This window comes from Adiantum capillus-veneris, chromosome 2, assembly GCF_014529385.1.
Source record: "Adiantum capillus-veneris isolate H3 chromosome 2, ASM1452938v2, whole genome shotgun sequence".
Classification (NCBI taxonomy): domain Eukaryota; kingdom Viridiplantae; phylum Streptophyta; class Polypodiopsida; order Polypodiales; family Pteridaceae; genus Adiantum; species Adiantum capillus-veneris.
In genome coordinates, this window is record NC_140932.1 from 27320092 (window position 1) to 27334591 (window position 14500).

The 14500-nt window shown below is 41.2% G+C and overlaps 1 pseudogene; it reads right to left on the reverse strand.

The window, feature by feature from the left end:
• Window positions 1–13450: 13450 nt before the first annotated feature.
• Window positions 13451–14473, reverse strand: LOC147462550 (uncharacterized; annotated as a pseudogene).
• Between the last annotated feature and the right edge of the window lie 27 nt (window positions 14474–14500).

Sequence of the window (14500 nt, forward strand, 5' to 3'; positions counted from 1 at the left end):
TGCTTGCATAGGGACAGCCATGTCGTTGACCAATAGATTTTGGTTGATTTCATTGTTCCTCTAGCCAACGGCATGAGTTTGTGCATATTCCCAACTATCATAATCTACATGCACGCCATCATGTGCATTCACAAGCATCAGTCAAGTGGAAAGACAAACTTGAAGAAGGTTCCACTTGGGAAAACATTAGTTTTCATAAGAAGAAATTTTCCACTTTTGTTTTTTAGGAAAAAAATGATTCTCTAAGGGGGGGAGTAATGTCAAGCCAAGGTCTAGAGGCCAGGGGCTAGTTTGAACCAAGATTGAGGATTGCCTATATAAAGGGATAGAGGTTGGGTGGAGAGTAGGGTTTTAGACACTCTGATCCCAAACAAAAGTGGTGGAGAAAGGCTCCTACTCATCAGAATGCAGATCCTAAGTTTTGTTCAATTCTGGATATTCCATTTGTTAATGTCCACATTTGTACAATGCATGCGCTTTGAAAAATGCATGTGCTTTGAAAAAATTGTGGAGAATTTAGGATATCTCTACATTGGGTTTTCTTGGAAAATCTAGAAGTTAGGTGAGATTCAAATGGTTCAAGAGGCCCTTGAACTAGTAATTTCATAAATGAGTCTTCATGGAGACAATCTCAAAATCTACCGAGACAAAAAAAGATCAACTAATGACAAGGACGTTCTTTCCAAACCATCCATTGCTAGGGTGCCTTCATCTATAAGGCTCTTGCTAGTTCTTATTGCATACTATAAGATACCAAAGTGAGCTTGGGTTATAGAGATGAGGCCTATAACATTAGGGAAAATTTGGACTCACAAAGGGGCCTTATAAGGAGTTTGACTTCCTCTCTCATGTCCAAAACTGGCGTGCGGTAAAATTTTTGCAAATCAACTCTAAACTTGGCGGAGATTTGACAGTTAGAATCTACTCTTCAAGATCTTTCTATTGATATATAGAACGCCATGAGATTTCTCATATTTTGAAAGATTCTATTTTTGATTCTCTAGATTCTAGACGGAGTTGTCACATCACAAGAGAATCAAAAATATAATCTTTCAAAATATGAGGAATCTCATGGCGTGCTATATATCAATAGAAAGAGCTTGAAGAGTAGATTCTAACTGTCAAATCTCCGCCAAGTTTAGAGTTGATTTGGAAAAAATTTACCGCACGTCCGTTTTGGACATGAGAGAGGAATTCAAACTCCTTATAAGGCCCCTTTGTGAGTCCAAATTTTCCCTAATGATGCACTCCACTAGCTCCCATTCCGTGTATGAGAAAGGATAAACATCTGTAAGTGTAAAAGAAAAAAAAAGGATAAGCATCTGTAAATGGAAGAGCTAAATGTAAGAATCCACTTATAGTTGTATCATGGATGATGTACCATTAAGATATTAAGGCCATGAGCAATCACATGAGCGAGTGAAAACATGTTGAACTAAAACCTCTTTTATAGTCTTATTACCAACTCCCACATTAAAAACCAACCACTCTTGCTTTCCATATATAACAAAAAAGATTTGTTGTACATGAACTTTTTGTTTTTCTTGGCGGCATGAGAACCTCGGCGGGCGGGGGGGGGGGGGGGGGGGGATTATATTTAAAACCTATATGTTGTGTGCATTCAAGGAATATTTATATATGAGTTTTTCACCAATGAACGAGATCCTTTTCCATTTCAACGTGTATTTTTTTTGCCATATCATTTTTCAACACCTTTGTGTATGTGAAAATGTGAGAAAATATAAAACAATCCCTATTATTGAAACCACGTGATATGAATTTTTCTATTTAGTGACCCCTCCCCCATATAAGAACCCTAGAACCTTTGTCTTTCCTCTACTCTTGCCCAGATTATCTATACTGAGGGACTTTGAGATGAAAATAAAGCTTATGCTACCTTATTTGTAAACGCATGGTGGTGAGGTTGGTTGGGGAGAGAGTAGCGCAACCCCTAGAGCTTTTTGGGTGAGAAGAAGAAGAAGCCATACTTCTAAGAGTAAGAAGAAAGATAGCTTCTAATGGAGGAAGAATGAGTTTTTAAATCTTTCTTAATGGAGAGAGAAAGGTAAACTTCTAGTGGATAGCTTTTAGTAGCAGGAGAATGATAGCTTTCTCGTGTATAGTTAAGTCACTATCTTCCAATACCTTGATAGCTATTAGAGTCCCTTGGTAGTGAATCCACATATTGAACCACAAACTCCATAAAGAAGAGGTTACCGTACAAAGAATGTTAGATTCTCCCAATTTTAGAATGTTTTATTTTATTCATTGATTTATTTCATGTATTTTCTACGTTATGTTGTGTTGTTGCTCATTGGATGCACTCTCTTTGCTCTCTCTTCAATATGGCCCTCTAAAAGACCTCCTAAATCTTGTAGTGATAGTATTAGACAATGAAGATGGGCTATAAAAAATCCCTTTAGTGGAGTAATATTGGCTTGATCACCTATGGGAAAGAGTAAGAGAGATGAATGCTAGAAGCTTGACTTTAAAATCAGCTCCAATTGAAGAAGCTTGGCTAGACCATCCAAATACCCATAGAATTGGAAAAACATTCTATATATGGAGATTGAGGATCAAAATAGTCAATCTTTTCTAATGCCCAAATACTCAAAACCCTACGCTCATACTTGGGTTATAACAAAGAAAAATACTTGGTGTATAAGATTACAAAATTAAATCGAGCAAAGCAGGCTTTAGATATGGAAAATCTTGAGTCGACGATTGTGTGAACACCCATTCATCGCACGATAACATTGGGAGAATTGTTGGAGATTAGACCACATCTAGGAGATATGTACAAAACTTTAGAAAAAGTGGATACTACGAGATTAACAAAGGAAAAATCCAAAGAGATGTGACTAGAAGAATCTTGAAAAAAACTTGTCAAATCTATCCCAATAAAAAAAGTAGGAGACTAGTTTGAGGGAAATGAAGAAAACACAACTCTTCTTATGGAATATAACAATGAAAAACCCATGGATTTATTGGACAATGGGGTTGGCGTTTTCATAGCCACCAAAGCAGTATGGAAATCTTGGCAAAGACTAGCAATCAGACAAATGAGGATGAAACTGCAATTGACAGATGGTCACATTGAATGACCAATTGGATTACTAGAAAATGTGATAATCAGTTCATGCAAAATTGACCACCAATACACTTTTTCCTTTGTGTATTTGAACAAGAAATTGAACTATGAGTGAATTTTTGGGACAACTTTTCATTAAGATAATACAACTGATTCAAGACTAAGGAAACAATTACCTATATCTAAAACATGTAGGATCAATTTCAAGAGTAGGCTTGGGATCACTCTTACAATGATATCGTGAAAACAACTACCCAAAAATTCAATTCAAAAACATTAGCTAAAAATAAACTACCATCATGGTTGAACAAAGACACTCCTATTTGGACATGTGGGCTTTAGAAAATGGTACTTTAAAGCAAAAGGATTAGGAGGGGAATAATGCAGATTACATACCTAAACCTTTTCTTGAACACTTTTTTGATCCATTTGAGTGGACTCAAATATTGGCTATTATGGACGTTTGTTTCAACAACTCCACATCCATCCTATTTTGCGATGATAAAAGCTATGACATTGTTCCTATCCAAATGCTAACTATTGTGCCATGGGACAATCAACAAGTTTCTTCGATCATTATAATGACGCTACTAATGAACTAGATGAAGAAACTCTTACAGTAGCCAAGGGGCCTATGGAATGTTATGGGGAAGACCATGGCTCAGAACTATTGGGGCTATACATGATTATGAAATCCACACATTGACTATTCAAGGATCTAGCAAGAGAATCCAAGTCAAGACAAATAACACGAGATCATGGAGGATGGCATTAAGACCAGAAGACCTGTGTAAGAAGTATGGTACAAAAGAGATAGAGAGGATGTTAGCCTCCATGAATATCTTCCCTTTAATAGCGATCAACCTCAGTGGGGTGTTGATGGATGTGCGCTCCTTGCCGCACTGCCGAAGCAAGGGACTTGCCTAACACTGTGTGCGAGCCACAGACGGCTCCAAGCACACAACTAGCTTAACTAGTAAGCTCAAAGAAAGCGATGGTGTGTCACTCACCGCTCTACGCTTGCTTCGTGGAGGATTCCTCGCCGCGAAGAAGAAGGAGCCGCCGCTTCGCCGCGCTCAACCGCTTCGCCGCAGCCGTGCCGTCGTCGCAATGCTCGATCACACACACACACACTCTCTCTCTCTCACACATACACACACACACACAAGGAGGTGAAGAAGAAGAAGATGGAGATGGAGATGGAGCAAGAGCACTCTTCTATTGCACAAATGAGAGAATGAATGAATTTTAGGTTTAGTTGGATTTTATATGAGCTCACCCCATTCACACTTGGGCGCCCATGCTTAGCCAACTAATCCCTTGAATGTCCCAGTTAGAGTGTGCCTCTCATCGGTGATCACTCTTACCCTTTTCCTATTGGTTCGACAAGCCCAGTACCTGACTCTACCAAATACATAATACACGTCCGTCGTAGGTGATGGGGTGTCCGTGAGCTGTGAGGGTTAACATGCCCCCCTTCCTAATGTAGATTCCTTCCTCGGAAGCTATTGAGTTGAAGCTCGTTCGTCGAGGTGGAAGAGCATTTGAGATGAATGTCCTTAGCCTTCTTCAGTCACTGCAAAATCAAACAACATTGGCACAGTAATTGCATTCTCATAAGTGATTAAAAAGCATATGCAGTTTTAGGTAGACAAATTGATTGGTAAAAGAATTTCAAACAATTTGTCAGCAATGAACATTAAATTGCAATGTAATCAAATGCATAAACAGATGTAAAGGTAAAAAATTAAAGAAGTCTGGGGTCGCTAATTTGACGGTCGAAAGGCACTAGAGATCGAATATTAATACCATGGGTAAGCTTCTTGATTTTCTATGGTCAATTAAGTTGTTTAATCGCGAGAGCCAAGTATTCATGTTCGAGGGCTGACTAGAGGCTATATCTAGAAGACCTTGTAGTTAAGCTACCATAAAAGGAATTTCTCATGAAATCATCGCCTGACTGATTACTTTTTCTTTGACCCCCCAAATTCTTTTCACAGTGATTCAATTTTGATGTGTGTGCTTATTTTGTATGCCTTGGATTTTTTGGTTTTCAAGAAAAAGCACCCATACTGGGAACCTCTAGCGCTCTAGTACCATAGGCGATACATGTGAGTGAAGTACCCAATCAAGCTGAGATTTCTCTTCTAGCTTAAGATTTTACAATGTGGCACTTTGATTTTTTGTTTGTTCATTTTCATCATTTTAATTTTGTAACTTTGGGGGGTCATATAACACTGATACACCTCCCCAGGCTCATCACACTAGTAAACTCCCTTTATAATACTTAAGCTAAAGGTCAATAGGGTCAAGCCCACTAGAAAGACCTAGTACATTTCACACAATGCTGCCTAAATTGGATTAAGAACCTAAGTAACCATTAATTATTAGGAAGGCATTCCCCATGGTATTAAGAGAAGATCTCTAACACCTAACTTGGTCAAACTAGCTTAGTCGGACTTGCTTGATGTTTAAACCTAGACAAGGGATTATGACAAAAAAGACATTGAATTAAATGTTTGATACTAAGCAAATGTGCTGGATATTATGCTACCAATCACAATCAAAGTAGAAAATCATAGACAACCTGTTTGTGTTGATGGTGGCGCTTGATATGAAGTGTGAACGAGAGAAAGGTTCTATGAAGGTCCAAATTCTATCAATAGCAACATGCTCTTGTACACACTAGGAAACAAAAGGAATACCTCCAGGAGGCACATTAGTGGGAAAGGTACCAACACTTATTGAACACAACAAAAAAAATAAGGAACCCTAACCTAATTAGTTGCACTCCCCCTAGAGAGTCAAGGGAATAGGATATTGTAGAGGTTGGGGGAAAACCCTAAGGCTAAACCCCTATCCTCATCGTCGAGATAAACAAAGTCATCATCCATGAGACCATATGTGCCATTCGTGTAGTCCTGTAAATTTTCTTCTTCATCATAGGTGCCCATGTTTACTAAGAAGGTCACTAGCTGATGCCTATAGTCATCTTGGTCAAAAGGGTAGGCTTGTGCAATGGGAGAAACGCTCTCTACTAAGTATGGATCAGACGTGGTCAAGAGACGTACCAGCCATTTTAACTCCTCAAAATTCCTCGCACATGCTAGCGTACCTATCAAATCCCATTCACATGCAAGCACTGGAAAGACCATGTGAAATATTTGTGAAAAGTAACGAGGGTACCTCTCACCCAAGGCAGGAGTGGATGACTCTAGCGTACTAGCTATATCTGTACATGCAAATAGATGATGGTTAGAGTGCAAATATTACAAGGGTCGTATTCTTGTGTATAATTTGTTTTTGTGATTTTGTGTTATGGCTCTTGCTCTTTTACTTTTTTATCTTGTTTTTGTGAGTATAAGGCTTTATATATACATTCCCTAAGATTGGAGATTAAGGGGTCAGGGGGAAAGGTTGAGAGGAAAGTGAGTGAGTGATGATTGTCAGCAAACACTCCCCCCTTCCTTGGGTAGATCATACCATTTGAAATGAGCTCGTCACCCTTTGAAACCAATTGTTCCAGTTGGTAATAGGTGAGGATTTTTGCCATTAGTTTTCTATTACCCTAGGTGCCTCATCAAGTTGCAAGGGTGGTAAGGTACTCTCCCAGGATCGAACTTGAAGTGGTTCATCAGGTGATTCTTGAACACTGGGAGGTGTGGATTCTTTTGTAGCTTCATGGAGGTCCACTACTATAGATGGAGGCTGTGTAGAAGCTTTTACCTCTATGGATGTATTACATGAGGAGCTAGAAGCTTCATGGAACTCCCCCCTTCCTAAGCTAGGTGGAATAAAAATTGCCTTGGAGCCCAAGCTAGCTCTGGACTAGGTGTGTAGCATTCTGTGATCTTTCCCTTCCCACGGTCTGCCATTGGCTTTAGCGTTACACTGTTTGACTCATGTGGGTTTGTTGTCGATAGGGAAGGACACATTTTACGTTTAGGTACCCAAATTTGCTCATTTCCATCATAGTAGCCTTGGGCTTCTAATAGTCGTTTCGGAATCCATCGTGATTTGTTCTTGAATCTCCTAGAGCGTGCTATTGGTTCTCCAGGGAAATTTTTTCTTGAAATGGATGGGAGGGTTGAGGTAGTTGGAAAGAAGGCCTTGGGGACCCATTGATATGTACTCTTAGGTCGTGCAGGTTGAGTACTTGCAATATTACTACTTGCTGCAACTACAAGTGTTGAAGTGCTAGGTTCATGGGTAGCCGGCAAAGACGAGTTAACCACCTTGGCTTGTGAATGTTGGCTATCCTTCAACTTTGCTAGAGTTTGCAACGTAGGTGACTTTGCTTGAATGATAGGGGTAAGAGTCGGTGGTCGCGTCGTGACACTACCAATATCCCAATCAATAGTGCATTTGGTTGCCAACATCCACGTGCATCCCAGGTTTACGTTGCCTTCCATAGCTCCCGCGGGCATGACTAGAAACCTCTGCACTATGCTTCCATTGTCATAGACAACAGAGGTCTGAAGGACTCCAAGAATAGAAGTTTTATTTTTATTAATGCCCTTGACTTGCATCGTACTCGGGGATAGGGTCGGTTTCCCTAATTGACACCAAACTCCATAGGATAAAAAATTGTGTTTAGCTCCCGTATCTAATAAGGCATTGTATAGTACTTTCCCATAGGGGCTATTTAGCTCAATTGGGTATCGTAGCGGTGGCTCAGATTCTAACGAGTCGTCATCTGTGTCCTCGAAAAATGCTTGCGTGATTCTCAGATTAGCCTCTCGTTGGCGTCTAATACGTTGTTGTCGTTCTCGAGCCTCAACTCTTGCTTGGATTTTTCTAAGCTTTGCTTGTTCCTTGGCAGCCTTCTTCTGATGGATAGCTTGCAACTCTTTCTAGCTTAGAGGATCATAATATCTTTTGAATTTACTCCCATTAAGGAATCCAATGGTTTCAACTCTATCTAGAGTCTCCACACGAATGGTACCTTGCGGGGTAATTTCACACACTCAATATGGTCCCTTACCAGCGTATTTCAATTTCTTCTTTTCATTACGTACCCCGTACATAAGAACTTTATCACCAACCTTGATGTCTTTATCCTTTAAATGGCTATCAAAACACTTCTTTCTCCTATCCTTCTCCACTAGAGCATTTCGCACAGCTAATTGCCTTTCTTCATCTAGCCTTTCCAGGATATATAATCGCTCCACTAAGGGGTTACCATCCCAACCTTCTTGAGAAGCTACTCGAAGACTAGGAATGACAAACTCCCATGGCATAACTTCTTCTTGGCCATACACCATCTTAAATGGTGTGCAATTAATAGCAACTTTATACGCAGTACGATAAGCCCATAAAGCTGATGTAAGCTTTAGGTCCCAATCAGTGCAATTAGCCTCAACTGTCTTTGTCAAAATGGAGATGAGAGTTTTGTTGGTACTCTCAGCTTGGCCATTTGCTTAGGGATAATAGGGTGTAGACTTGTGGTGAGATATCATGAAGTTTGATGTGAGTTCTTTTATTACTTCATTTATAAAATGAGTTCCATTGTCACTCACAAGTTCAAAGGGGCATCCAAAAAGTGTGATAATGTTCTCAAAGAGGAACTTAGCTGTTGTTTTTGCATCCGCCTTTCGTGTTGCTTTTGCTTCCGCCCATTTGGTTACATAGTCGGTAGCCACAATGATATATCATGATTGCATGTTATGTGCATCCGGACTAATCGGTCCTACAAAGTCTAAGCCCCACTTTTCAAATGGTTGGGTTACCTTGATGGGATGTAGAGGCATCCTATCCCTTCTTTGTGGCTTGTTGAAGCGTTGGCATTCATCACATCCCTTTGCAAAAAGTGATGCATCCTTAAACAGAGTGGGCCACCAATAGCCTGACTGTAAGATCTTTCGGGCAGTCAACTTTCCTGAAAAGTAACCACCAGCTACGCCCATGTGTGCCTCTTGTAGAATAGATAATGGACCCAAAGGTCGCATAAGCAACGAGGAAAAAATTATATATAGAGTTGAATGAGGAGGCCATGAAGAGGTGACACTGATTGGAAGCTCTTCACACTCTAATGGCATCAACGTCTCCAACGTATGGCTACTATCTACACTAGCTTGCACGACCCGCCTACCGGCAGGTCTCGCTCGCTCTTACTATGACACAAATTAAATTAATTTAATGATACTTGTTTACATGATGTCAAATGCCGATTTATTCCACTTCATGTTGGATGCAAGAGAGAGAGAGAGAGAGAGAGAGAGAGAGAGAGAGAGAGAGAGAGAGAGAGAGAGAGAGAGAGAGAGAGAGAGAGAGAGAGAGAGAGAGAGAGAGAGGGGGAGGGAGAAGATATCGTGCTAGTTATTGTGCATTTTCACTTATGCTTGCAAACATTTCATAGGGATTTTTCTTTCTCTCTCTACCTTCAAAGAGAGAGAGAGAGAGAGAGAGAGAGAGAGTACTCTCTCTCTCTCTCTCTCTCTCTCTCTCTCTCTCTCTCTCTCTCTCTCTCTCTCTCTCATTTGATTCACCAGCTTGTGTCTTGAAATTTCGCTCCAAAATAGAGAAAAATAGTGTAAAACCCAAAAAAACAATGTAATTTTAAAAAAAAATTATCTTGGGAAATTCAAGGAAAGGAATACTGCGAGGAACAACTGAAAATAGCCTACAGCGTATGCGATTGCATTTGGATAGACACCCTCGCTTCGCATCCAGTGAAAAATCCCCAGAGCTCCTTGGCCCTACCCAAGTTGGGCATATCCTACAATCAATGCACTCCTTGAGACAACATTGCATATCCCACAATTAGTGCTTTTCAATAGACGACATCTTGGACAGGAAGCTCCTAAAGTATGTTCTGTGCTTTATGAAGTGCACCACATTAGGCATACATGTCGACCAAGGTAGTGCAAAGCATGATGACCAAGGTAGTGCCAAGCACGATATTTTGTTTCAACAACTACTGACTAACAATATCATCCCGAATTCTTTTGTCCATATTACCATCTTGTAATGCCACATGCCTTCAAGGTGCAAGTGTACCTGATCGCATTTGGAGAGATGCCCTCTCTCAACAACTGTTAAAAAAGATCTCTCTCTTCCTTACCTGACCTTGTTGCATCAATGCACTCCTTGAGATAACATTGCATCATGAGAGATGCCCTCTCTCTGCATTAGCTGAAAACAACCTAGAGCGTATGCATTTCGATAGACACCCTCGCTTAACAGCCGCTGAAAAACGCCCGACCTTGCCCAAGTTGGGGCATATCTTGCAATCAATGCATTCCTTGAGACAACATTGCATCATGAGAGATGTCCTATCTCTGCATCAGCTGAAAACAGCCTACAACGTATGTGATTGCATTTGGATACACCCTCGCTTCACATCTGCTAAAAAAACGCCCAGAGCTCCTTTGCCCTGCCCAAGTTGGACATATCTTGCAATCAATGCACTCCTTGAGATAACATTGCATCATGAGAGATGCCCTCTCTCTGCATCACCTAAAAACAGCCTACAACGTATGCGATTGCATTTGGATAGATACGCTCACTTGGCATCCGCTAAAATTGCCCAAAGCTCCTTGGTCCTGCCCAAGTTGGACATATCTTGCAATCGATGCATTCCAAGAGACGGCATCCCGAACAGTAAGCTCCTCAAGCACTTTTGGTTCTTTATGAAGTGAACCACATTTGGCATACATCTAGACCAAGGTAGTGCCAAGCTCGAGGTTGCATCTGCTGAAAATGGCGGAGAGTTCCTTGGCCCTACCCAAGTTGGTGGGCATATCCCGCAATGAGGCATGAGAAGCAGAGATCCTAGAATGCAACCACCACATTCGAAAGAGAAAGTGAAAAAAGCTGAAATGTAGCAGTGGGGACTCAAGAGCCCATTGGCCGTGGAGTTTCAATGTTGAAGGGATTTGTTAGTGTAGGTTGGATTTTCTCATCACGTGTGACGTCTACGCTCTACCTAGAGAGAGAGCATATATGGAGAACATCTGGAAGCCAAGATGGCCTCACTATATGAAGATATTTCTATGGAAAGTGATGTGGGGTGCTCTGCCAACGGGCAATAAGATACAAGAAAGAGGAATCGGGTCCGATCGCTGCTCGGGGTGCAGAATAGCTAGTGAAGATCTAGCCCACCTTTTCGTTGGGTGCCAGGCTATTAGTGGCATGGCTGGAAAAATCTGCAAGTGGGTACAAAGGACATGGCAAATCAAGTTCTTCAAGACTGATCTGTTCTTTGGTAGTAACAGGATGAGAAGTCCTGCTCTTCTTGTTTGCACTCAAATAATAAGATACTACTTCTTTCACCATATATGGCAAGCAAGGAACCAAATTTGACCAACTCCGACAAAAGAGGAATTCATTTATTGAAGAGATTGTTAGTCATGGGCTGTTGAAAGAAAATATCGTCCTCGGCAATGCCTTGCTCGATATATATCTCAAATGTGGTGAACGCATGTGGCACTACGCAAGACACTGATATGGGAAAAACAATTCACGATCATGTTGTTAGTCAGGGGCACTACGCAAGACACTCATATATGGACAAAAGAATTCATGATCGTACTGTTAGTCAGCGGGGCCGTTGAAAGATAACATCGTGCTTGGCAATGACCTGGTCAACATGTATGCCAGATGATGAAATCCCTAGCTCTTCAAAAGGACATCGACTTAAGATGTTCAATTCGATTCGATGATAGAGATCGACATGTATGCAAGGTGTGGTGTACTTTGGTATGAGTTTGTAATATGCAATATGGCTAGAGAATATGTGGCTAAAGTAATCACGTTTGATAATACTATAACATAACTGAGGATATATCTTGATGTTACGATGGACTTGACCTTCAAAATTTTATACACTAAACATAGCTTTTTTTCGTGGACTTGAGCCTCAGCGCCCTGAGGCAATATACTCTTTCGAATACTGCCGAGGTCAATACGATGTGTAGATTTATGGATTGGAAATACTTTATAATCCAAGAGGGATACACGTTTTTTGTAGCTTTGCAATTTCTCAGGCGTTCAACATAAAAAACAAGGTCGTCTACAGTAGACGAGGGCACTGCCTTAAAGTAAATGTTAAAATTGCTGGCTCAAAGTGTTATTAAATTATGCTTGGCGATTCATAGTAGTAAATGATATAAATCGTGATCTGGGTTATGGAAGATATGTGGTTTACAGTAGTAACTTACTGAAAAAGTATGGTGCAGGAGAGGATGTATTCAAGATTTGAACCAATATGACCCACTCCTCAGGTGTTGTATGTTACTCTTGCTGAGAGAATTTCTTGAGAACAGCATTCAAAAATGGACTATTTATTGCATTGTGTCCTAACATTTGCAACCTTCCCAGCAAGAAGAAAAATACACATTACGAGGGTTACAATCAAAAACCTGTTCCTATCATTTTACGTGTTCACTAAGGTCATCGTTGCGCTGGCTGCTGTAACTCAAGCATGTTTCGATTCATAAGCAGAAATTCGCATTGTCACATTGAGTTAACCTTCCTCGAGTAGTTTAAGGTGAGTTCCGTAAGGCGCGAGATATTGATCTCTTTGAGAGGCTGTGTGTAATGGTCTCACACTTTGACATGTTGAGCTAAAGTATAGAATGTTCCCTAACCTTGAGCTAGTTTTTTTGGGCGAAAAAAACACCTTAAAAAATGAACAAATTCTAACATAGAATAATAGGTATCATAAAATCTGAATCTCAAGGCATTCGCTTTGTATTGATTCATTGCCTTAAGGGCTTGAAATGAAATAATTAATTCAACATTTGTGTTTGTGAGGATGGTCTGTCTTTCCTTGTTATTGGTTCACATGTAATTGATGGTAGGTAGCATTATTGCCCTTGCCACTGCAACCAACCAAGGCAATTCTCAACATGGAGAATCACCAAATCAAGGCTCAGCTATGCAATGCAAGCCTGCCTTGGTTTCTAGTGAAGGGGCAAAAGTAAAAGGTCCTGAAAGTGAGCCAAAAGCCACCGATTCCGTACATTTATCAACCCAGAATGTATTAGGCTCTAAACAGTCTGATTCTGTGGTCATTGGGTCAACGAAGTTCACAGAGCAATTGACAAACTTGAAGACTTGGTGGAAAGATGTTCACGATGCTTACAAATTAAAGAGGACTCTGACACATGGGGTTATGGTACAAGTCCTATTTTTACAATACACTTGGGACCAAGTGGCCAGATCGAGAAAGTTACGAATTGATCAGAAAGAAATTTAAAGGCGACGATCAACAGATGATGTCATTCCAAGTTTTGATGGAGAGAATCTCACATGATGGAGAACCAAGATTGAGGCTTATAATTAAGTTAGGTGAGGGCATCGCCTTCATTCCACACAATGAATTGAATTTGCACTCAATGGAAGAATTACAATTGAATTGAAATTTAAGGGTGTGTGCAGATTTACATTACAAGAAAGCTCTTAGGCTCAATAATGTTACAAAGAGGAATTAACCAGCTTACTTAAGCTTCAAGACATTGTAAAACTTGGAAAAAGGCGAGGGCTATGGTGGGGTGAAGGGTTGGAGGATTTAGTTGGATGTAGCGGCAGTACAATGCATGCAGCTCATCGTGTTGTCCAATCAGCTGGTGAGCACGAGCTCTTCAATCGACTCTTCAAAATCTAGCAGGAGGTCCTCCGAATAGCATGTCTCGCCTACCATGGTTGCGCCATCCGCATCCATCATACTACATGGCATGCTCATCCTCATCATCATCGTTATGGGCACCTGTGTCACGTGCATGGCGTGCATCCAGGTCATCCTCGGCGTATGCTCTGTCAGCATGACCCTGTCCTACGGCGATGCCATCCGCCTGTGCAACGCCGTGCCCTGCAGTCCTGTGGCCGCAACAGTCAGACTCATCACATGAATTTACGATGATCTCGCTCATGCCATCTGTATCTGCACTGTAATCAAGCCCTGCAGACAGATTTGCGCTATACTGGCTGTAGCTGTCTGAAACGAGCAGCTACATTGCCGGCCTGGTGTTACCTGAAAGCTTGCAGAGGACGCCGTACTGTTGTAGTGTCCCTCCTCAGAATCTACAGTACTACAACTGAATGCTGTATGTGCTGCACTGAATGCAGTCCTGGAGCTTCCTGCTGTGCAGTTGCTGAGCCGGCTGCTGCAACTGCTCATCACATTGGCTGACGCCGCTTCAACGTCATGCAAGAGGTGATCTCCGTCGCGGATAATGTCGAAGCTGCAATTAAAGGACTCTTCACACTCAAAAGGGTTCGTACAAAATGTCGTCGCCAAGATGGGCTTGGTTGTCCAGGACGAGTTGGGAGGGCTCCCTGGTTGACCATGTGGTGGATGCGGAGGGAGTCGCTGTGGGGCCGATAAGCACAGCTCAGCAGGTAACAAGTCTTAACAACAAAAATAGCAATCCAATGCATGCCGTCCACCTAAAAAACATAGCCTTG